This window comes from Sus scrofa, chromosome 7 (genome assembly GCF_054392235.1).
Source record: "Sus scrofa isolate SSC_HxYL_T2T_F1_AM1 chromosome 7, Sscrofa_HxYL_maternal_Yorkshire_Landrace_v2.0, whole genome shotgun sequence".
Taxonomy (NCBI): Eukaryota; Metazoa; Chordata; class Mammalia; order Artiodactyla; family Suidae; genus Sus; species Sus scrofa.
In genome coordinates this window covers 15,063,791-15,088,606 of record NC_139389.1, presented here as the reverse complement: position 1 = coordinate 15,088,606, position 24,816 = coordinate 15,063,791, and the positions used below count along the sequence as shown (strand labels likewise).

Sequence of the window (24,816 nt, the reverse complement as noted above, 5' to 3'; positions counted from 1 at the left end):
CTGTTATTTCTTGTTTATGCTTACTGATGCTAATAGCAGTGATTTTGGTAATTTTGTTTGTGAGTTGATTACTTGATCTTAATTGGGGTGAGTCCTTCAAGACTAACATGTTTATTAAATCCAGTGCGACTCTTTTTTCCCTTAAACCTCTGAGTTTAATCTGTTTGGTTATCTTGATTGTTGTTATAAGAAACTTTTTCTATTAATTTCTACTTGTACATTTCTCTTTTCTTTTACTATTTTGGGATTGAATATTTCTGATCTTTTTTTCTTCTTCATTTTTTTTTTCTCTCATTCAAAATTATGCTTTCTATCTTTAATCTCTCTTATTGGTTAGCATTGAACCTTTACCCTGAATATTAAACTTAACGAAACCAAAAGCTAAGCATGTTCATCTACATCCTTTCAGAGGATACTGTACCTCTGATTGCCTTCCCTCAGACTCACATAGCATAGGCTTCTATGACATTTAGTTCCTCTCTGCCTCACCAACACTTTAAGTCCCTCTGCTCTAGGCGTTTCTCCAACTTTCTGGCCTCAGCTTCTGGCTACCCTGGCCTAAATTTTTATGTGTTCCTAATGTGACTCCTCAGATGTTAGCTCCAGAAACCCCAGCCCCCATATGCCAGGTTATGCTCACTTTATTTCTCTGAGGGCTCTCTTGGAAAATGCTTCTACCATGTGTGAGACCAACAGTATCTCCAAACTTAAGTTTTTCTCCAGAGTCTTATTGGGGGAAGGTGAATCTACCCAGAGCAGTGGCCATGTGTGATACCTTGATTATGAACCTTTTATTTTACATTTCAATAGTTATTTCTCTCATATGTAAGAGAGCTAATTAGTTTTTTCATTAAGGACTTGTTCTTGTCTCATAACCAGTACTTTTGTTTAGTAACCTCCTGTTCATTTTTTACATATGCGGTTACCTAATTTATTCTTTTTTTTTCTTTTGGTGCTTAGGGCCACACCTGTAGCATATGGAAGTTCCCAGGCTAGGGGTCTAATCCAAGTTATAGCTGCCAGCCTACATCACAGCCACAGCAATGCCAGATCTGAGCCACGTCTGTGACCTACACTGCAGCTCATGGCAACTCCGAATCCTTAACCCACTGTGTGAGGGCCAGGGATCGAACCCACATCTTCATGGATGCTAGTTGGGTTCATTTCCTCTGAGCCTTTTTATCTAAAAATTAGTTGTTCAATTTTTGCTCCATGTGTAAGAAATTCTTCTACATGCTGGAGAACATAGCAGTAAATAAAACAAACAAAATTCTCTGCTTTCATGAAGCCAAAATTATAGTGAAAGAAAATAATGGCTGAATTTCATAAAGTGTTTAATATGTGCCTGGCATTGGTCAATAGCATATTTTCTATATTTTTTTATAAAAAAAGCAAATAACTATTTATATCTTTATTTGCTATCTTCCTGGGTACTAAATACACATATTAAAAACATTTTCAAATTGCTGCATTATTTCTCTTCTTTCCAAGTTTAAACACTTCCATAAGTGCATTGTGTTTTCCTTCCTTCACATGTTAGATTTTCAGATGCTTGGTGTCTTGCTCTTGTTTTTTCATTTTCTAAGAATGACTTTTTTGTCCATCATGAATTCTAAATGATCTCCTTAGGACATCACCTAAATCTCAACAATATTAACCTAAATTTGGAGAACCTAAAGTTCAGGTTTTAAATGACCCTTGTAGTATAAACAACTAGATGGTATGTTTCATAAAATCTTTCCTGCAAATGTGTGTGCACACATACACATGTACCTATATATGTGTATATATATGCCTTTAGACCAGTATAGTTTTCTGAAAGCATTGGCCTCTTTTTACCACTGTCGCTTCCTGTTTGTTTCCTATTTTGAGGTATGTCTTTCTAATCTGTAGAGATTCTCTTCTTTGGTTTCCAAGCATAAATATGTATTTAATCATTTTTTAAAAAACTCTTTTCTATCATTTCTTTGAGGCCTGTGTGAAAGATTTCACTCTGTGGCTAATCCACCATCTTAAAAAGTTTAATTTAGCTGGCATATGTCATTTTAGAACCCCTAATAAAAACTTACCTCTGCGTTATCAGTAGTTGGTTTTCTGGGTTTTGTTGTTGGTGGTGGTTTGGTTTGGGTTGGTTTTGCTTTATTAGCAGTCTCCTCCACCTTTTGGCATACAATAACACTGCCTCAGTAGCTAGAGTATTTCCTTAGGTTGTTGTAAAAAATAAGGTGCAGCATAGTAAGTAAAGCTATCGAAAGCCTTGATGATTAATTTTACATTTGGAGAGGAATTATAGCTAAGAACATTTTAATATTCCTGTGCCCAACGTGAGGTGTCAAACTTTGGAGTATAAACATCAGTGTCGTGCTTATGGTATTTACACCTTTGATCACTGATACAGAGTCAAGGTGTAATGGATGTTATCTTATCCAATGAATTTCTCCAATACTTTTAGTCTTTGATGAATGAGAAGTGATAAACTAATGTCATTACAGCTGCCATTTGAGTTTTACTAAATGCCGGAAGTATAGAGCATGCCTATTCAAGGTCCTCTATCCCAATTATTTCATGATGGAATGCAATCTGCTCAGCATGGGGTTGCTCTGAACTAGGATGAATACCACCAAATTCTTCAATGGATCCCTAAACACAGGTTTTCACTTCCCTCCCATAGGTAGTGAAAAACATACAGGTCCCTGTGGAGAACCACTTGGTATTTTCTGTTCCTTCTTTACCTGAAGATGTCTTTCCTCTGAATTTATACTCTGAATGAGAACCTCCGGTTCACGAAGTAGCCACCTCATAGTGGCGTGTTATTCCAACTGTGCAAGCAGCAGCTGTGAATGAGAGAAATGCATATCATCATAGAGCTTATGGAGCTCAATATGTTAGTTCTGTTTATTCAAAAGACCACCTGTGTTTCTGGGGAAATTGGAGACGTTCCAAAGGAGAATGAAGACACAGCAGACAGTAATGAAACCTTCAGAGCTGTAAGCCGAAGCAGCATTGCTTTGGGTTAAAAACAATGAGACAGTCCTGTGGGAAACTTGATTTCTAATATCTGTAGCAGAGCATTCTTGGTTCGAATATTAATTAGCAAGTCAGTGGCTAACAAGCCCAGCTCTCTTTCCTCACATAGAGAAAGGATACGAAGTCATGATTGTCACTGGAAGGGAAAAATTACAATGATATGTAAGAAGAAAGGATTCTAGTTGGTCCTTTTATAAAGCCGTATTTTTCTGTGTTTAACATTTGTGAAGGTTATTTTATTGACCATAAATATAAAAAAATTTGAATAGAGAATCACTTTGCCTCATCCAAGTCTTGAGCAAAATGGAGTTACCTTGGGGCACCTTGCAAACTCGATCCATCAAGAATTTTGCTGTCATTGGGATATAAGGGGAGGGAAAGGTAAAGAATGAATGAATGAATGAATGGTGCAGTGTGATACCCAATGTCATTATAATACAGGCTGCAGAAGAAGGGAAAGTGCAGAATTCGCCTGACAGGATATCTAAACTGAGCATAGCCTCAGGATAGGGAAAAGTGCAAGCATTTCCTTCTTTCTTTTTCCTCATGTGTCCATGATGACACTGAATTGGAGATTGCACAGTCATAGTAACACAGGGCTGCTCGAGGTAAATAGTGCTCTTGTCGTTGAATCTTTCTTCATCCCCTTAAAGGCTCCTCAGCAATTTCGAGGCATCCCTTCAATACTTGGGTGTCCATCTATCCTAGTCTGGGCATCCTGGTAACGTTTTCCAGGTTGACTCTTTACATAGCTTCTAAGTACAGAGCAGGCTTCCCAGAGCAGCTTGAGGTTGTTTTACATTCGAGAAAATAGCTGCTTGGGACTGAGTTCATTTAGGAGTTGCTTTTTTAGGCGGAGGGGGCTGTGCCTATGGCCTGTGGAAGTTCCTGGGTCAGGCATCAAAGCCACAGCACTGCAGTGATGGCATGGGATCCTTAATCTGCTGAGCCACCAGGGAACGCCCTAGAAGTTGCTTTGTTTATGTACATCCAGGACATACCTTTCATTTGGGTTTGCCCAACTTTGTTATGAAAGCATAATATACTGTGAGGAAGCAAGACTTTCCAAATAATGTGATATGTTTTCTGTCCAAGTTCTTGGTGGCTTGCACCTCAATGTGCTTCTGTAGTATTTCTTGCAGAATCCATGGACCAGTTTTTTTTAACTGACCTATATTTGATTTACAATTTTGTGTTGGTTCAGGTGTACAGCAAAGTGATTCAGTTATATACATACACACACATACACATAAGTATATTCTTTTTCATGTATATGTAGTTATATATATACATTCTTTTTCAGATTATTTTCCTTTCTAGGTTATTATAAAATCTTGAGTTCCCTGTGCTATATGGTAGGTCCTTGTGTTTATCTATTTTATATATAGTACTGTGTATATGTTGATCTTAACCTCCTATTTTATCCCTCCCCTCCCTCTTTTCCTTGTCACCAGAAGTTTATTTTCTATGTCTGTGGGTCTGTTTCTATTTTATACATAAGTTCCTTTATATCATTTCTTTTAGATTCCACGTATATGTGATATCATATGATATTTGTCCATGGACCAGTTTTTAAAATGAGGTTTGGTAAAGATTCAGGTTATGAAAGGAGGTATTAGATATAAATATATTTTTGCCTCAGAGTTCAGACGACTTCTTTGCCAAAAACCAGCAGAATGCCATGAAAAAAAGAATATAGCCTTAGCAGGGTATTGTAGTGGAAGGCAGAGGCAGACTGTCACAGGATTATAGGGTCATGTAGGAAAAAAGTGTGAAAGATGCATGGTGGCACACACACACAAAAAATTTCGGTTTCTGAAATGAGTTATGCGTATACATATTTTTTTTTTCTTTCCCTGCATTCCCCCTGCACTTCCAACACAGAATTCTTGATACTATGAGAGACACTGTCTGCCACACAATGAGTATTTGTGTGAATTGCATCCTGGGCCAGGATGGCTGAACGTTCCAGTTGTGGCTAGTTAATTGGTACCCAAAAAGAAATGCCTAGACTTGCCTGTGAAAAATTTCTCAACTGTTCCTTTTGCAGCTGTTCTACCTGAGAGCAGGTTTATGAGCCAAGATCTGGTGTGGGGTGGCAGCAGTGGTTAGGAGGTCCGCCCGTCAACACCCCCTTCAGAAAAGCATTCCACCCCTGTGTTTCCGGAAAGAAAATTTCCTTTGTTATTTTCTCCCTCCTCTTTTTTCACTAGTGTAACAGTGTGAGTTATTGGAAAATTAATTGAGGCCCTGTCCTTTTGGCTGCCCTACACTCTTCCACATAGAGAACGAGAAGGTTAGTTTTTCTCCCCTTTAAGCAGAAGTAATCTACGCAGCTCTACTTAGAGAGTGGTCCAGGGATCAGCAGTGTCACCCAGGGGCTTGTTAGAAATGTACCTTCTTGGGCCCTGTCTCAGGTCTACTGAAGCAGCATCTCTGAGGTGGAGACCAACAATGTGTTCTTAACACATTCTCCAGGGAGTTTCATGAACTCTAAAGTGTGAGAAAGAACAGGGAGGTAGGACATCATCTTTGTGTTTTGAGCCCATTCAAGTGTGTTTGGCAGGCCTTGTCCATGAGAGAAGAAGAATGGGTGCAAATGTTACCCATTTCAAGGAAGGCCCCAGTAGATGGCAAAACCTCTGAGGAGAAGCCCTGGGGAACACCTGAAGACAGATCACCAAATGTGTGGCCTTGAAAGTGGCAGTGAAAGTCCTTGCTGCTGACTTTGGCTTGGAAAGTATGGACACTGCCCCCAGAGCCATGCAACTATTTGTGTGCCAAATGATCATGGGCAAATGATCATCTCTTGGAAAGGCTACCAAAAATGGAAAGCCAGCACTCCCACCATCCAGGGTTCTCGGACTGTCTAACCCACAGTTCTTGATAATCTCAGGAAACTGGGGGCAGGCCTCCATTGTACGTCTCAGATTGGATTTTCTTCCAATGTTGGCTCATATGCAACAAACACAATTTCGCTCAATGTCAAAAACAAAGTATACACTTCAGTATATCATAAAAACCACTCAAATATAACGGTAGGAAGAAATAATATTTGAGAAGGCATGTCAAATATGAGAATGTCATTACCCCCTCTGTTCATAATAAAAATGAAGAATTCTTATATCTGATGTCTTATGAGAACTGCTCTGTAGGAGGTTTTTAGCAAATTCTTTCCAGTTAACTAGCTGGCCAAAAGGAAAACATATATTCCCCTTATTTGTCTCTGTGTGAAAATTGTTTTTAAATACACTTGTGGAGAATAAGAGATAAGGGAAATGCCATGATTAGTTGGTTTAGGGTTGACCTGCAGAAACTAATATGTGTTGTAGTAGGAAGAGGACAGGCTTGGGAGACTTGGATTTGACCTTAGACAAGGTGATTTTATTTTTCTGTGGCTGGGTTTCTATATCATCTTCTAAGGATTCACTTCATCAGAGTTTGATATAGCTCACTCTTCCTTATAATAGAAGTTTCTGCTTTGCTATTACCTCTGCTCTTACCTTTGCCTGACCTCCATGTTTGCAACAGGTCCCTCTCCCCCACCAGTGCCATTTTATCCCCTTGTTCTACTTAGTTTCTTCTTAGCATTTACTTGACATTGCATCATATATTTATACATTCGCTTGCTTATAGTCTGTTTTCCCCACTAGAAAGTAAGATTCATGAGGACAGGAAGGTTATGCTTCTTGTTCATCCCTGTATATCCTTGGCTGTAAGACTGCTTGGCAACAATAGGCACGCTTCCTTTTTTTTTTTTTTTTTTGATTGAATGAATAAATGATGTATAATATGTTTACATAGCATGGACCTTCTGATACTATCGTGATGCTTAAATAACCTAATCTAGTTGGACACACAAGCATGTCATTATAGAAGCTACCTAGCAACATGGTTGAGAACTTGGGCTTTGATGTCAGAGAGATTGGGGTTTTATACCTGGTTCTGTTGTTAGCCAGTGGTAGTTACCTGGGGCAGGTTATGTTACCTCTGTTGACCTGTTTCTTATGTGCAGAATGGACTAATAACACCTGCATCATGAGCTTGATGTGAAAATTAAATGAAAATGTAGGCTTAGGGAGTTCCCATTGTGGTACAGTGGAAATGAATCTGACCAGTATCTACAAAGATGCGGGTTCCATTCCTGGACTCACTCAGTGGGTCAAGGATCCAGCATTGCTGTGAGCTGTGGTACAGGTCGCAGATGTAGCTTGGATCCTGTGTTGGTGTGGCTGTGGCATAGGTCCACAGCTGTGGCTCCGATTCAGTCCCTACACTGGGAACTTCCATACGCCATAGGTGTGGCCCTAAAGAGGCAAAAAAAAAAAAAAAAAAAAAGTAGGCTTAGCAGAGTGTACAGTACTTAATGAAATAGTAGTAGAGTGAATGAATGAAGCTCATGAAAATATTTTGAAAAAGGTATAAAACTATAGCAATATAAAATGTTATTATTCATATAAGTAATAGTAATAAGCCCCAAAGTGCCTCCTAATATGAGGTCCTAATGCCTGTCTCCCACAGGCAGAGAAACATACCTACCATGGTTCATAAGAATTGTCCACATGGGGACTTCCCGTTGTGGCACAATAGAAACAAATCCAGCTAGGAACCATGAGGTTGCGGGTTCCATCCCTGACCTTGCTCAGTGGGTTAAGGATCTGGCATTGCTGTGAGCTGTGGTGTAGGTCGCAGATGCAGCTGGGATCCTGAGTTGCTATAGTGGTGTAAGCTGGCAGCTGTAGCTTCAATTAGACCCCTAGCCGGGGAACCTCCATGTGCTGCAGGTGTGGCCCTAAGGAAAAAAAAAATTGCCCACATGATATGCTGTGAAACACTAAAGGACCACAACCTTTCCCAATTCCACTGTCCTGTGAAAACATTTATTATAACCCATCTCACAAGGGGGAAGGAAAACAACCCTAAACGCTGGAATGCATTGTCGGGTGACCTATAATTCTGATTCTAGGTCTGTCACTAATACACTTTGTAATTCTTGGCAAGTCATAACGTCTGTATTCCGGGTTTTTTATCTTCAAAATAAGGACATAAGGATAGATGATCTTCGTGGCTTTTTTTCTGTTGTAAATATTCCATTAACTTACTTACTTAGTTATGGCCTATTTATAAGGGACTTTTATTTTGATTTCCTGAGCCCCATTCTAACCCTGACATAGACAATGCAAATGATCCTGAAACGTCTGTTCAGAACCTCCTGTAAACACTCCCACACATCAGATCTTCATTCCTGATGCCATAATTTTTATTAAGATGCCTTATTGAAATTGTAGGCTGTAAATATTTAAGCTGCCATTGTTCAGTTTCCAGTTTTATTAATATTGAAGGACATTAAAATATTGATATTTGATATGAGGAGAATGAGGACTTGTCAATTTTTCTTTTGCTAAATGAGATTTAGTTTTATTTCCTGAGATAAAAATTAAAAAAAAATAGTATTATAAAGGCATTGCAGGAAGTAGAAAGTGAGAGTGAAAGATGCTGCCCAAGTGGGGTTTAAATCAACACTTGGGTTTGTTTCAAATGTTTCTGTACAAGATATGAGTGTGCATGAAATTCAATAAACAGAGTTCATATAATGAGTCTTATAAAATAAATTTCTAAAAAGGAGAAACTTTAACAGGATCTCAAGCTGCCCATCTACCAGACTCTTCTCAATTCAGAACACAAAGAGCTCTGCACAAAAGGCATCCTGGCTGATCATTAGCTCTTCTGGTGATGGATGGAGAAATCCTGTGGAAACTAAGTTCAGCTAAGGCTTCCTTGGCCTCTGGCCCTTGTAAGCTGCAAAGTCTCAGCATCTGGGTTGGCTGCTGCCTTCTTCCACCGGCACAGGTTTTACTCTTGAGCCTATAATAATACTGAGACCCTCCATGGCTTTAAGCCACATTCTTGAACTGATTTTTCCACTCTTGTCCTCCAATTTGGTAATTGCCTGGATCACACCAAATGGTACTTGATTGTCCCAGAACATAATCCTAATAACCATACAGAAAGGATGCCCCGTGTATTATTTATGTAACCTTATCTTTCCACCTATATCAAAATTTCTTCTATTTTATTTTGTCATCTCACTCACATCAAAAGTTATTATATTTTGTTCCCCTCACCGGAATCTTAAGTGGATGATCAGAAGAGGTTACAGAGAGGAGAAACACTTCAGGAGCTTGTTGATGAAGTGATTGTATCTGTAAAGAACCAGCATAATGTCCCATGTCGCATGGTTACCCAATGTTAATGTGTCCTGATGAGCACCAAGGTGATAGAGGTCTTTTTAAAAAATGAGATAAGAGACTCAATAGAGCATTTTAATGCAGCCTCATCTCACTCATCCTCAATTATTAGGGCTGCGTTCACCACTGTTTTTAAAAATGTGCATGCAAATGGCATCATTAGTCTATAATTAATGCTGCTTGTCCCTGGGAGCTCTGCAGTGGCCTCTGGGTGATGTGAAGGACGCTGTCTGCGTTGGCTGCCCTGTGTTCTCACTACTGTTATTTACTGTGTGCACTGAGCATGGGCATTACATGGGCTTCTGTCCCCTGCCATGCTTCGGTGCTTCCTTCCGGTGAGCAGGCAATAAAGTCAAATTTAAAGGAATCCCACTCTTCCAAAGAGGTCAAAACAAGTGCTCAAAGAGCATTTATATTTTTCTTGAGCATTTCGCTTGCCTTCCTGTATAGAATTGAATCAGGGCTGTTGTCCATTTGGGGGTAAAAAGTATCCAACCACAAACAAAGGCTCCAACTTGTTAGCATATGATTTTGCATATGATTTGCATGTTAATGGTCTGATGTCAAAACATACAGTCATCTACCTGTCTCTGTTCCTTCCCCTCAATTGTCAAGATGGGCTGATTAGTCTTATTAAAATTAACTCTTAGGCTTCTCTCCTTCTCAACCCCAACACAGTGAAAAGCTGCTACAATGCCACAAGATGTTGTAAATTGTCCTGATTCTGCTGGAAGATCTATCATTGTGATGGTAAAAAAGTAAAGTGAAGAAGTCAGTTGTATGGGTGAGATTTTCAATTTGTGAGATGGAAGATTGATTGTTGTTAACCTTATTCTCTAAGCCCAGAGAGCTTTTTTCTTTTTCTCATTATTGAAAAACTCCACAGAATGGCTATTTGGATGTTCTGTCAATTATTCCTTCCACATGGATTTAGTTTTAAACAAACCAACAAATAAATCTATGATCTGTGCACAGGAACTGCTCATGTTTCTGTATAAATATTTTAGATGTTTAGGAATAAAAATAAACTAAAGGAAACATAGCAAGTAGGAAATTCTAATGAGGAGCATATTTGTCCAAAAATGGCATCCTAGACATCATTTTGATGGGCAGAGTGAAGTTTTGTTAGTGGAAGGTATTTTTATTTTTTCAAATTAGTAGCACAGAGAGACACTGCATCTGGAAGTATTTGCTAATAAGGGTGAGATGTTTGATTTCAGAGTCCAATTAATTCAGAAGTGATTCTAGCTCTGGCATAGTTAGATCTGGTACATATAACTACCCTTTCCCTCTCTCTCTCTCTATCTCTCTCTCCTCTCCTCCATGATAATTTAAAAATTGTATTAGGGAAACTGACAATCTTTGTATAATGCTAAGAGATTTAAAGTTATTGTTAAGATGATAGGCACTCTGCAGGACTACAAAGAGATATTGTGAAATCCCTACCCTCAATTCAACTATGATCTAGCTTGGAAGACACATCAAACTCATTTAAGAGTGTAGTTAATATTTTACAGACCATAAATATATGAGATTCTGAGTAAGGATGTTATGGTATTTGAGAAAGTTCTTCATGAAGTCTCAGGATATAGCAAAGACAAGTATGATGTTATTCATGTATCCATTTACTCAGTTAATATTTATTGAGGGCTTTGCATTAGGCACCATGCCAAGTGCTAGATATAAAGCAATGAGTGGGCACAGTTCCTGTTTCCTGATTCAATAATAACTAATAAATCATTTAATTTGCATAGTATGGAAGGGTTTATGCACTTCTTAAATTTGATCTTTAATTGTATAATCAATACAACCTTAAGATGATAGTATTTATTACCCCCATTTTTTTTGTTGTTGTTTTTTTTGCCTTTTTTTTTTTTAGGGCCGCACGCAAGGCATGTGGAGATTCCCAGGCTAGGGGTCCAATTGGAGCTGCAGCTGCTGGCCTATACCACAGCCACAGCAACACAGGATCCAAGCCGCGTCTGCAATCTGCACCACAGCTCATGGCAATGCCAGATCCTTAACCCACTGAGTGAGGCCAAGGATTGAACCTGCAATTTCATGGTTCCTAGTTGGATTCATTTCCACTGAGCCATGACGGGAATGCCCTATTACCCCCATTTTTGATGAACATACTTTCAGGGAGGGAAATGAGTTTTCAAAGTCCCACAGCAGTAAGATCGCTGAAGCTGGCCTTGAACTCTGATTTCAAGTATATCAGAGTAGAGCAGTCTGACTGGAACGAGAGGTTCATGTATAGGAGATGTAGAAAAAGTATCTAGAGAATTCATTAAGGCTAAGACTGTGCCAATTCTTAAAGAGTAGGCTAAGAAATTTGGCAACGGGCACCATTAAATTTTGAAGGAAGGAATCTTAGTAAAGAGAGCACCATATTAATGAAATTAATCTTATGGTGGTATGCACAGTTAGCTCAAGATGGAGAAATTGTTGGCAGCAGGTCAGTCACTGTCTCATCACAAGGTGACAGTTCAGTTTATTTCAGCATTGAGTAGAGCTGGCCTTCATGGCTAAAGGTTGCCACAGAAATGGGAAAAAAGGAGCAAATATAAGAATGGTGGGGGGTTTTGCATGTAATTCTGTTTATCAGGAAAGTTATTATAGTTTATCAATACGGTATATTTATTATGATATGTACTTTTTGTTTTCATTTCAGTTTTATTTATTTTTAAATTGAGGTATAATTGATATAACATTATATTAGTTCAAAGGTGAAATGTGATGATTTGGTATTTGTGTATCTTGCAAAATGATCACCACAAAATTGATATCCATCACCATACATAATTACAAATCATTTTTTTATTGTGATGAGAACTAACAAGATCTACTGTCTTGGTAACTTTCAAATATGCATTACAGTATTATTAACTACAGTTGCCGTATTCCCATGACAGTTATTATAGCTGGAATTTTGTACCTTTTGACCAATTTCACATTTCCCCCATCACTACCACCACCTCCCCAACTCTTACCTCTGGCAGCCACCAATCTGTTTTCTGTATCTGTGAGGTAGTTGTTTTGTTTGTTTTTAGATTCCATGTGCAAGTGAGATCATATGGTATCTGTCTTTTTCTGTAAAAATGCCTATTGAAAGATAATTGACAAAAGTGATAACTACTTGAATATCAGATTTGGAAAAAAAGGAAAGATTAAAGTTTGTGTTCACATTTTGAACTGGAAACTTGAGAGTTAATGGTAGTTATATGACAACAATAAAAACCCAAACAAACAAACAAAACACCAGGAGGAGCCCTTGGGAGGAATATTACTTCAGGGGGAGATGTTATGTCTGGTTTTGGAGTGTTGAGAAGGAAATGACATTTTGAGATGCATTGTAACATAGTTGTCAGTTGATGTTTGAAGGCTTGGGTTCAGGGGAGAGGGCTGGGGGTGTGGATTTGAGAGCCTTTTCATGCAGGTCACTGGTTCCACGGTGGAAACCTTGCTGTGAGGTGATATCTGAAGGAAATGTGGAGAATGAAAGGAACAGAGGCCTGAGGATTGGACATTGTCCAAACCTTGAATTCCTTTTTTCTTTTGTTTGTTTTTATTTTTTATGACTACATTTGTGGCATATAAGAGCTCCCGGGCCAAGGGTTGAAGTGGAGCTGCAGCTGCAGCCTACATTACAGCCACAGAAACGCCAGATCTGAGCCACATCTTTGACCTATGCCACACCCTGTGGCAATGCCAGATCCTTAATGTACTGAGTGAGGCCAGGGAATCACACCCACATCTTCACAGAGACACCAGGTCCTTAACCTGCTGAGCCACAGTGGGAACTCTGAATTACTTGTGAATGATTTATCCTCTTTCTGATTGATCCTCAGTATTCCAGAGGTGCTAGCTTTAGCCTGTGCTATGTTATATTAGCTACACTTCATGTAGCTAATGAAAACAGTCCTGGACAGAAGCATCACCATAAGAAATACTGCTCCTGGGTCATCCTGGACTTCCCTTCTTGGGCCAAAAGAAAGAATTGCTTATCTAAGATCCAGGAGGTAGAATTCCTAATGATGACAAGCCCTATACTGGTTATAGTATAATAAAAATAAATATTTGATTTTTGTCCTTGTTCCTGGCACAGAGCCCCTAAAACCCTGGGAATCTCTTCAGTGACAACAGTGGTTTTTTATTTTATTTTATTTATTTATTTTTTTAATCCTAATGAGATGACTCCTGCATAGCTTCTGCATGAGTCACCAGAAAGACTAAGTTATGATTAGAAGGTTTGCTATTTCAGTGCTCTCTCCTAACCTCTGGGAGGAGAAGGGGCCTAAGATTGTATTCAGTCATCAAAGGTCAGCAGTTTCAGCAGTCATGGCTATGTAATGAAACCTCCATAGAAACTTCTAAACAATAGAGTTTGGAGAACCTCTGGACTGGTGAACGCAGTGGACTGCTGGGAGGAAGGTGTGCCTGGAGAGGGCACCGAAGCCCCACAAGCCCCTCCCTGTCCCATACCTTGCCAGCTGCATCTGTCTTTTGGCTGTTCCTGAGCTGCTTCCTTTATAATAAACCAGCATTAATAAGTAAAGCACTTTCTTGAATTCTATGAGTCGTTCAAGGGAATTACCAAACCCAAGAGGAAGGTAGTGGGAACCCCCCAAATTTGTAGTCAGCCAAGAAGAAGTGTGGGTAGCCCGGGCACCAGTTGCAGCTGGTGTATGAATTGACAGCAGTCTTGTAGGGCTGAGCCCTTAACCTATGGGGTCTGAGAATAACTCCCAAGGATTTGGTGTCAAAACTGAATTGAATTGTTAGACACCCAGTTGGTTTCAGAGAATCAGAGAACTGTCTGGTGTTTTGTAAAGACACCACATAATATATGGTGTCATGAGAGAAAAAAAAAATCTCTCTGTGGTCCTGGAGTTTGCTGAGTTGATCAGTAATATTCCTTAGGGGAATTCACCATTCTCAGCTCTCTGTCCTGACCAATGGAAAGCGTGTATCTGACATATATATAGCTATGAATGTCACTTTCCTGTAACATATACAGCAAGAGTGCCACAGAGAATTCACATAGAATTATTCACTAATACTCTTTTAAAATAAGACTCTATTAAATTTTGTGGCGGCAAAGGCAATCGTGAGTATAAGGAATGAAACTATGATTTTGAGGATATGGCGATCAAGCAGGAAAATCACTTGCTTTAAAAGCATTGGCAGAAAAGAAAGGACCCTGACGGCCAAAACAGTCTGCAGGCATCCTTGACTCAGCTGGCTGTTATTTGGGGGTCCTCTGTAGGGACCTTATAATCCCACCCCAAATTTGTTGTTGAAAGTGATACTATAATTTGCTATAAAATGAATTAATACAGAATGGGAGATAAATTACAATGAGAGAGTGTATGGAGTAGGTACAGAGAAGACCGGGAAGACATGCTAAAGATTAAAAAAAAAAAAATCTTATGAGAATATCTAGTTGCATCCACGTTGCTGCAAATGGCAATATTTTGTCCTTTTCTATGGCTGAGTAGTATTCCATTGTCTACATTTACCACATCTTTTTAATCCATTTATCTGTTGATGGACATTTAGGTTGTTTCCATGTCTTAGCTATTGTGAATAGTGCTGCAGTGAACATAGAGGTGCATGTATCTTTTTGAATGAAAGTTTTGTCTGGATATCTTGCATTTAGAATGGATAAGCAATGGGGTCCTACTGTCCAATCTCTTGGGGTAGAACATGAGGGAAGATAGTATGAGAAAAAAATGTGTATATATATATGTATGACTGGGTCACTCTGTTGTGCAGCGTAATTTGATTAGAGTATTGTGTAAATCAACTATGCTCTAATTAAAAAAGGAAATATTTATAAGCATGTAAAATGGCAAACTTCAATTTCAATTCCTAGGATTTGTGTAGGCTTGGGACGGACCAGAGGGGTTGTTCAACTAAATCTGTTTGTTTTACATTTGGAGAGATGAAGTAGCTTTTCTGGACCTCATGACCGAGAGTAAAGCTAGGACTAGAGCTTTGAGACATCACATATTTCCTTTCTCCTCCACTCCCAGTGCCATTCTCTGATTTTGTACATGGCCCCCATGCATCTGGTCACATGAGGACTGCTAGTCCCCTCACCAACTTTCCATCTTTGTGCTTTTGATCACGGTGTTTCCTGTGCTTGTTCTACTCCCGTCTCTTAACCCTCTGCATGAAAGCCTATCCTTCCTCTGAGATTTATTTAAAGTGTTATGTCTCCCATGAAGATTTCCCTGAATACCCTTTCCTAACAGTTCTCTCTCCTTCTGAGCTCTTCTAGCTTGTTGATTCATTCTTGGATTAGTCTTAGGTATGTACTACCCTAAATGCCCGGCCAGCTGATGAATATGCCACTGGAAGGAATCTGCCTTAGACATACTTGCTTCCTCTGTAGAACTCTTGCCATCTTTCCATGTGATCTTTGTTTGTGTATCTTTTACTTGTTGATGGCGAGGGATGTTTCTGGTCTAACTAGTGTGACCTTTTTCTTCTTTGTAACTAGTCTTCTTGAACCATCGCCTACAGGGATCCATGTTACCCAAAGTACAATACACGTGGGTAGCGATAATATGAAGTAAAGAGTCAGTCTCTTTCGTTTGAGTGAATTGAGGACTGGGTTAATTTAAAGCCTAATTAGTGAAGACTTCCTCTAGACAGATACCTACACTTGTTAAACTTCTCATATAGGCATTTCTGAAATGGAAAGGCTATTCTCACACAGAGCATATTTTATTGACTCTTCTGTGGGTTATATTAATACGTTTCATAGACAACTGGATTAGGGCTGAAAAATACGGTGGGCTTGAGTCACAGAAGTGTGTCTCAATACTGGAAACCACCTTTTGTAGAGGAAGAAGTGCTGCTTATCTGGTGTGCTTTTAGGAGCACAGAGACGAGTCTCTACCCACCCATCTCCCCAAGGCCCCCAGTACCATTTCTCACCTGATTCCTAACACTAGAGATCACATTACAAAGCTGTAATAGTTTTGAAAGAACTAAACTTTGCATCAAGAAAGCATACACTAAATACCCTTAATTGAGGTAATACATTGACTTCGACTTAAGCCACTTTAAAAGAGAGGGTAGGAAAGACAAAATGTCTGTGACATTGTGTGTGTGTGGGGGGGGAGTGTAGATATATGTATATAACACATTTTATGTAGAGACTGCTGAAAGATCCAAAGGAAACGTCATGCTCCTGACAACTTTGCCCTGCTTAGTGATACACGCCCCTGATGAGGTAATAGTTCTAGGTCTCCAGCCCTCAGTTCCCAAAAGTTTATTGCAAAAAGCATATAAACATGATTCTCAGAAACAGACTCTTTGTCAAACCTGGCACAGTATATTCACAATCAGTTATTCCCAAGCTCTGAAATTTTGTCTCCCGATACAAGATTCAGATCTTTAGACTGTAATCTCAGTTTCTACCATAGGTGTGAAAATGTATTTTCTCTTTCTTTGAGTTAAATTTTGAATTGCTTGACCAAGTCACTTACTAGGGATGCAGGAAGTCAGCTCCTAAAAGCAGAAATAATAAATCCTACCTATCTTATTTCCAGAGTCAGTAAAGGACTGAAAATCCTAATTTAAATCCAAAGGCAATATAGATATCCAAGGACTCAAAAGTAAGAAAGGTGCACTTAGTCACATATCCCTTACCCCACGTTGTGGTCTCATTAAAATACCCTGCTAGGGAGTTCCTATTGTGGCGCAGTGGAAAAGAATCAGACTAGTATCCATGAGGATGCAGGTTTGATCCCTGGCCTTGCCCAGTGGGTTAAGGATCTCGTGTTGCTGTGAGCTGTGGTGTTAGGTCACAGATGTAGCCGGATCCTGCGTCGCTGTGGCGTAGGCCAGTGGCTATAGCTCTGATTCAACCCCTAGCCTGAGAGCTTACATATGCCGCGGGTGTGGCCCTAAAAAGACAAAAACTAAAACAAACACCCCCCCCATCCCTTGCGCTAATATGAGCACTATTTCACAGTTTAGCTACCTCCAGGTCACGTGACACAGCATGTAAAGGTCAGCTACAGGAGGGCAATGTGAAAAGAAACACAAAATCATGCCAAAGCTCCTGGAGTTCCTGCCATCTCTGTCCACAAAGTTCAGGATGTAAGAACAGGCTCAACTGATGATGCCTTCTTTTTTTTAAACAAACAAACAAACAAACAAACAAAAAACCAGCTGTGAAACTATGACCCATCTGGGAATGAAATACAACATCTCTCTCTAACTTGACAAATAGGATAACATATATATGTATATTTGAAAAACCTTATTCTCAAGGCAAGCTTCAGTTCTTAATAATAGGTTCGGCTTCTGTGTCTTTTATTTCCTTTCCTTCTTGCCAGTATTCTTCTTAGGCACTTTTTGAATTGCTGTGCCATCATCTTTTCAAAAAAAAAAAAAAAATTAGAGCCTTCTATTTCTTTCCCTCCCTGGGTTTTGCACATTTTGTCTGCACCCTGGCCGAGAACAGCTTCGAAGAGCATAGTTTTGGGGCTTCCTCCCCTTCTCTGCCTCCTGCCAGACCCATTTGGGGGTGCTCCCTCTTCCAACCTGCCCAACTGAGCTCTCCACAACAGGAATTTTCTCCCTCCAACTCCACATTCTTCTTCAGTAGTTGACTGTGACTGGGAAAATCGGCATACAAAGCATTTTGCATTCTCTGGATGTACCACACAGTAATTCTGCTGTCTGAAAACTCTGTAATGTCAATAATTGATGCACTTGAGAAGTGGTAATTAAATTAGTTAATTATGCTGGTAAAATTACATGCAATTATGTGACTGCAGGGTATGTTTAGTAAATTAGGCTTTCCCATACTCACTACATATTGTGGTGCCAATTTTGTTCCTTGATGATTAGGTAGCTTTTGATACTTCTTAATTGATTTAATACCTGGATCTTCATTAGCCCTTGATTGCTATGCTATGTATGTCTGACATTTTTTCTCTCTGATATTTTACTGAGATCGTGCATCAGGGGGAAATATACGTACATCCTTGGGGTTGATACCTACATACATGTGAATATAGACCCACGTTTTTTCATTTCAAATATATAGATGTTGAAATATCACCCCCCTCCCCACTGCCCTCCTACTTTCTGGGAAATCGCTAATCCCAGAATATTGACTCAGATAGAATCCAAGAACTTAACTCTTCTTGGAAACTCTAAAAAAGAGGAAAAAAATCATGTGTCTTTTTTTTTTTTTTTTTTTTGTCATTTTTAGCGCCTCTCTTGAGGCTTATGGAGGTTCCCAGGCTAAAGGTCTAATTGGAGCTACAGCTGCTGGCCTGTGCCACAGCCACAGCAACACCAGATCTGAGCTGTGTCTGCAACCTGCACCACAGCTCACGGCAACACCGGATCCTTAACCTACTGAGCAAGGCCAGGGATCGAACCCGCAACCTCATGATTCCTAGTCAGATTCATTTCCGCTACACCATGATGGGAACTCCATGTGTCATTCTTTTGCTTCTGAAATAGCCATACAAATAATACTAGGCAGTAATAGAAGGAAACAAACTTCAGAAATGTTGTGAAGGTTAATTATTTTACCTCTTGAACACGTTTAAATAAGATCCTTTATCTATGAGAAGTTAACTAAAAGGTTATAAGTAATGGAAACTACAAAGCTGATCCTTAGATGTTTATAGTCCATCATGGGCTTCTCATATACGTTAGTAAGTCTCCATGGAGCCATGAGAATGGTGGAAGAAACCATTAGTACTGTAGTTAGATTATGGAGGGAGCTTATGGAGGGAGCTTCTTGGTTCAGGATTTTGAATGGCTGAGAGTTGATGGGAAGCCTGGGAACTGCTTGCTCGACTCTTTAGGTATCAGATGAAGAAATGAAGATCCCATTGAATGCCTTGTGGATATTCTCAGAGTGAAGCAAGGACTAGGTTGGGTCTGGAATTCAGGTTCTGCCCTTCTGGCCAGTGGTACTATATTATACAGTTTACCATTTCCCCCCCATTTGGTGCACTTCCTCTAAACCTTCACTTGCTTTTGCTCAGACAGGGACCAGGCACATTTTCAAAACAGCTCTTTCCTTTACTCTCCACTGAGGGTCAAGCAACTTATTTAGAAGAAAACGCATCAGTTGTAGTTTTCTCTATTGAAGAATTAGAAATTTAGTTTTTCTCATTTGCCTGGTTCTTGAGAACACATTGCAGTTATGAGTGACTTTTCCTGTATCCTGTATCCCACCCATGATGAAAACAAGGAGGAATCCTAATGTGAGGAGGATATTTCTAGAGAGGAAGACAGTCTTACCTGTGATGGAAGGAATGGGTAAGGCTGCTCACTATTTGGGGCATCTGCCCTCCCTAAAAAGACTGAGAGGTGGACAAACAGACCCCCACAGACCTCTGCTAGTGCTCAGATTCCGTGATCAACTAGAAAACTTCATCTCCGAAATGGATAAGCCAAAACTACTTGCTACATTTCTTGTAGTTTTTTCTTCTTTTTATTTTTTTTTAATCCTTCAGTAGATGAAAAAGAGTACTTGAGGTAAATGGTAATTATAACGTTCATTTATACAATCTGTAGACTTTATATCTGTGGATTTTTATACTCACCCTGTGGTGACAGAGCAGTCCCATTTTGTAGATTTTTTCTAATCTAATCCAGACATTTTTGCCAGATTTGGATAATGAATAGATGTGTAGAATCATCCAACCTGTTAAGTCAGGGTAAATGATATCTAGTTCTTCTTATGCTTTATTTTTTTTATTTTTTATTTTTAGGGCTGCGCCAATGGCACATGGAGGTTCCCAGGCTAGGGGTTGATTCGGAGCCGCAGCTGCTGGCCTGCACAACAGCCACAGCAATGCAGGATCCAAGCCACATCTGCAGCTCACACCACAGCTCATGGCAATGCCAGGTCCTCAGCCCCCTGAGCGAGGCCAGGGATTGAACCCGAAACCTCATGGTTCCTAACCAGATTCATTTCTGCTGCGCCATGATGAGAACTCCCCTTCCAATGCTGTATGAATTCAGACTTTTAATGGAACCTGCTTTTGATCTCTTCCTGGACATTTTCGCTACTTCTCTCCAGGTTGGAGTGAGTACTTTCATAATACCTCTGTGTGTCTCCATCACTGCATTTCTCTTTTGTTGTATGCTTGCCTGGTCACATATATACATATAACTCTAGATGGTGAAATTCTTGATCAGAGATGTTCTTGCATTCACCTTAAGCCCAGTGCCTGATCCATAGCTGTTGAATGAATGAATGAGTGTGAGTGAATATTGGCCTAGAAAATCACCATCCTTTTCATCATCAGATGACATTTAAACTCTTATCTCTGAACTGCTCCCTAATAGTTCCAAATACCTACTTGTAGGACTAGCCAAAGTGTTTTTGTTTTACTTATTAACACATACTCTAGATATTTGAATGTATTCTCTATTTTTAAACAAAGCTAATACCTAATGGAATACAAACTGAAAATGCTCTTTCTTGGTCATTGGCTCGAAGATTTTTATTTTATTAACTTAGAATTGACATTTACTCTTCTGGCTCTATCAGCCCCAAAGGATATATATTTTTTAATATAATTATGAAACATATTGGGAGTTCCCATCTTGGCACAGAGGAAACGAATCCTACTAGGAACCATGAGGTTGCGGGTTCGATCCCTAGCCTCGCTCAGTGGGTTAAGGGTCCTGCACTGCTGTGAGCTGTGGTGTAGGTCACAGACGCGGCTTGGATCTGGCATTACTGTGGCTCTGGGGTAGGCGGGCAGCAGCAGCTCCGATTAGACCCCTAGTCTGGGAACCTCCATATGCTGCGGGTGCGGCCCTAAAAAGAAAAAAGAGAAAAAAAAATATTGTAGTCATACATAAGCATTGGTATTAAATGCATTTAAATATCTTTCTTTGTGGCTTCTAAGAATGACATACATACCTGTTTTAATATTTTTCACTTAAATTAATGGGGACACAGGTGGAAGACGAGCAAAGCAAAGCAGTCTTTGCTCAAGCTCACGGATAGTGCAAGGACTGGGAGAAAGAGGCAGGTATCATGGGGGAAGGAGAATGCTGGGGAATTAGAGGAGGCACTAGCAGAGTATTGATGGAAACCCTGCTGCTTCCATTAGCCCTGCCAAGAAACAGGCAATAACACCACCTGTCTGTTTGGCAGCCACAGGTATCTACACATGGTTCATGTTTTTTCCTCTCCAGATTTCAAGATTTAGATTGGAGACCCAACCGGTTTAGTCAACAGGTGAAATAAAATGTGGTGAAGCAAAAATCACCATCAGCATTGCTGAGTGGGGAGAAGGAGGGGCACGCAGGAGTTCTCGCCAGGCACCCTCGTGAGTTTTATAAGGGCTTCTGTCGAAACTATTCCTTGGCCCCCAGGCTTCTGCAAAGTAGGCAAGCTCTCCTATAAGCTGGCAGCATGCCACTGTAACAGATGGCCAGCAGTGTAGGCAGCAAAGAGACCATGTAGGATCATTGCAAGTGAGTGCTGAGGGTGAGATCTCTAGGCATAAGCCTGGAATCTGTCTGTCTGTTATTTAGCCCTGAGCTCCGGAGCAAAGTGGGGATAAGGAATACTCCTGTCTGGATCCTTGGCTGTTACTCATTCAGGGTGGAAACGCCAGCATTACCTTATTTGTGGTTTAGTATTAGGTTTTCTACTCCAGCTCTGATGAGTGTGGGTGTATGGGATATTGCAAGAGGGTGATGGCCAAGATAGAGATATTCTAAATAAAACCATTTGTGTTTCTAGTTTGCTCGGCCTCTCCAGTACATTCTGTGAATGCCTGCCAAATTCATCTCCTAAAGCACAGCTTGGATCATATCCCTTCTTCCTCCCAACTTTTTATGATAATGAGAATGATGATAATTTTGATCATGATGATGGTATTAATGATGATGGTGGTAATAGCTGCTATGTGTTAAACACATACCATGTGCAAAACACATACTATGTGCATGCTTTTCTTACTTCATAGGCAGCCAGGCTCTGAAACTAACTTCCTACCCAAGGTCATATAGCTATTAAGTATCAGAGCTGGGATCTGTACCTGTATCTGTCTGACTCTAGAGTAAGTACCTTAACAATGGTACTTGATATTTGCACATACAAACAAACTCATCTAAATGTTCCCTGGAAGCTTCCTGGTTGTTATCCAACTTCTAATTTAATAATAATAATAATAATAAACCCTTTTAATGTAACTTAAAGCTTAGTTTAACACAATGATCTTTCTCTTATTTTTAGTTTTGAGGTGTTTCTCTGTTATTTAATTTCTCAAGAGAACATTTGTTCTGAGAAACTAGATTCAAGTTAATGAGGACCAAGATAAACCATATGTCTTAACAAAAGTACTAGATTGACCCTCTGTATCATGGTGGAGTAGGTTAATGTAAAGGAAAATTTTCTTATCTGTTTCAAGAAGCTGCCAGAGAGCCTGTTTTTAATCAGATGAAATTTCTATTTTCTGTTGCCTTATCTGTGGGCATCAATAAGTGTGAAGAAACAAAGATCACTTGATTTGTTTCTTTTAGAGGCTAATTGAGGCTTCAGCATTTATCTTAACCATTCATGAAACTCCTTTTTTAAAAAGGGGGATATCAATACTAATCTTCCTTATTTTTAGCCTGAATCTCTACTAGTAGTTTCTCTTTTCCATTCAAGAAAGAAAATGTCCTCATATACTTGAAGATAATCAGTCTTTTTCTATCAGTTAGCTGTTGCTGAAAAATAAATAAGCACAAAAATCGCAGGGACATACAAAGTAAGCAATCATTCTCCCAGGTCTGAAAGTGGGCAGGAGCTTGGCTGATTGGGGCTGTTCTCAGAGGATATAGGCTGACCTGATCTCTCACGCTCCAGCAGGAGTTGGTGTTTAGCCTGGGCAAGTACTTTTCTTGCTGAGTTCCCTTAGCAATGGACAGCCCTGTCACTTAGACCTCAAGCCTTTGGCCGTATTACTCCCATTTACATTCTGTTGGTGAAAGTGTATCTTAGGATCAAATCCAAAATGAGGAAATAGCTTCTGCTTCTGTTTGGGGGTGGTGCTGGGGGAGGAAATGCCGTTCACTTGGTGAAGAGTGATGATAAAGGGAAGGGTGAAGAATTGGGGCCACTGGTCCCGTTTCTGTCTATTCCCTCCTGCATCTCCTCCTATTATTTGTGCTTTACACATTATGTACTGAGATGGTCATGCCTTTCTATCACATTTTGGTTACTGTTTCCACATAATTGCAAGGCTCAGCTTTTGTATCCACTCAGAGTCCATTGTTAATATTTTTCGAATGGCATTTTCCTCTTTCAGAGCCATCTGGTAAAATCTTTTTCCAGGAAGTACTTATCATCACAGAAATTGTGCTTATCTCTCAGAATGATCTCAACACTGTATGTTCCACCCAGTCTCAGGTGGCATGGAGAGTAACTTCCTGGCTGGAGTTGGTCTGAGAATGGCTCCTCCTTTGGGCAGACCCTTGAATGACATCCTACTTCCTGTGACTTAATGTCTTCCCTGGCTGCAACATCTCCAGGTTTTCTTTTATAATCACTTTCATACCCACTATCACTTGTCTTCAAATACTTCCTTATTAAGGATCAGATGAGAGGTTGCTAGGGATGGCAAAGAGTTTGAGCTTGTGTGTGATTAGAATGTGTGTGTATGATTAAGCAGGGTATATTTATTTTATAATTAAGCAGAACTGTTGAACTTTTCCTGTAATAGCAGTGCTGTTCTGTGATTCCTCTGCCCATCAATAAGCATGAAATGATTTGTGCTTATGTTACATTTTAGAGTGACTACACACACACACACTTATCACCACTACTTATGTTTCATCAAGTGCATTTTTAAAATTCCAGATCTGGGGACTTGTGAGGAAAGTTATAATTGAAGATCTCTGCGCACATCTTATTTTCATGTTAACCAGGCAGAATGGGCTGAATCAGATGTTTGGGAGCATGAGAGCACTTAATCTGTTACCACTGCTTTGCATCATATCATGTTCTAGACTTCTTAGGAGCAATCTTTATTTATTTTTGGAACTCACAGATTGCATTTGAACGAGTCAGGAATATTTTCTGGCTTATTTTAGTGAACTTACTCATATGTTGCCCAAATGGAGAAGAAAATGCACTATTTTCCAAAAAGTAGCTGTTGGTGCCATTCTAGCACTAGACTGTTATTTTATCCCATCACCCCGAGGATTAAAAACTTGCCTGGTTTTGTACATGCCCATCAAGGTGTGCATGTGCCAAAATAGCACATATCTATTGGTTAGAGGAATCAAGGAGGAGGTCTCACTGAAATCTTGTATTCTACCTCCCTGCACCCAAATACTCTGTGTTCTTAGATAATCCTTCTTCTGTGAGCCCTTTAGTAGACCTATAAGCATTACTTCACCTTTAAGAGCTGCTTGGGGTGATAAGTATGCATATTCGACTCAGAGCTTGCACTCCCAGTGATGATGGGATTAGTTGCTTGGTTATTTGCGGTTAATTTTGCAGCACCTGTGGATTCCAAGATGGGTAGTTTGTTTCATC

The 24,816-nt window shown here is 39.8% G+C and overlaps 1 protein-coding gene and 1 long non-coding RNA gene across 13 annotated transcripts in view; one reads left to right on the top strand and one right to left on the bottom strand.

Annotated features, from left to right (window-relative positions):
- The window catches only part of LOC110261733 (uncharacterized), a 1,083,992-nt gene that overhangs the window by 158,156 nt on the left and 901,020 nt on the right, over positions 1-24,816 (bottom strand). Inside the window, exon 15 of one of the 5 annotated variants that reach the window (XM_084967489.1) lies at positions 2,733-2,834. The gene's annotated coding sequence lies outside the window, so the exon portion shown is untranslated. Of the gene's footprint in view, positions 1-262; positions 2,835-11,931; positions 12,381-24,816 lie in introns of those variants that run through there. The other 4 variants (XR_014809657.1, XR_014809656.1, XM_084967484.1 and 1 more) reach the window with 4 other exon arrangements.
- Positions 1-24,816, top strand: part of LOC146401208 (uncharacterized) — a 268,508-nt gene that overhangs the window by 105,581 nt on the left and 138,111 nt on the right. The gene's annotated exons all lie outside the window — the stretch shown is intronic.